The sequence below is a fragment of the Oratosquilla oratoria genome, chromosome 1 (assembly GCF_046742065.1).
Source record: "Oratosquilla oratoria isolate Oo_2021 chromosome 1, ASM4674206v1, whole genome shotgun sequence".
NCBI lineage: Eukaryota > Metazoa > Arthropoda > Malacostraca > Stomatopoda > Squillidae > Oratosquilla > Oratosquilla oratoria.
Window position 1 is genome coordinate 120,337,817 of NC_134777.1, and position 914 is coordinate 120,338,730.

A 914-nucleotide genomic window follows, 5' to 3' on the forward strand; every position below is an offset into this window, starting at 1 on the left:
AGAGGGAAATGAGAAGGAAGGCAAAGAACGATGCGTGGAAGACTGGTGAAAGAAAGAAAAGGAGGCGAAGAGGGCGAAGAAGTAGAAGGTGAAGAAGAAGATAATGAAAGCTGAATATTTCATCATAAGAGAAAAGAAGAGGTAGAAGGGGAGGAGAAATAGGAGGAGGAGGAGGAGGAGGAGGAGGAGGAGGAGGAGGAGAACAAAGAAAGCTTTAAAGAAGTAAAAAAAAAAAAAGGGAGCTGAAGAAGAAGAGAAAAATTTGAGATCCCATCAGAGGAGAAAGAGAAGAGGAAGAAGTAGAGAAAGAGGAGGAGGAAAAAGAAGACAAAGAAGGATGTGAGGAAGAAAACGAAAGAAAGAAACAGAGGAAACAAAAGGCAAAGAAGGGGGAGAAGAAGAAGACGAAAAAAATAAAAAGAAAAAAATGAAGAAGCTCATCAGAAGACTTCTGCCGAACTGAGTTCGAGACTCGTGAGCTCGCTCCAGAGATACAGTCGAAGAGAACAAACCTCAGAACTGGAGAACAGAATCTAATAACACGGTTAACGAGCTCGGCCTTGGAGATACTGGAGAGCTTCTGGCACTGGAAAACAATACCAAGCTCTCTGGAGAAAGTTCACAGGATCTCCGTAAGCTCTCCTCCCGGAGACCAACGACCCTCTTCAAGAAATACAGACCCTCCCACGCCACCCAAAGACCTTGAGAACTTAACCACAACGGCACCTTCCCCTCTCACCAACCCTACCCCAAGACCTTGAGAATTTAGGAACAATGGCGCCTCCTTCTCCCCCTCCCCCTCCCCCTGCCCCTCCCCCTTCCCCTTCCCCTTCCCCTCCCTCTCCCCACCTAAAGTCCTTGAAAATTTAAGCACAGAGCCGCCTCACCCTTTCCCCTCCCCCCTCCCCCACCGA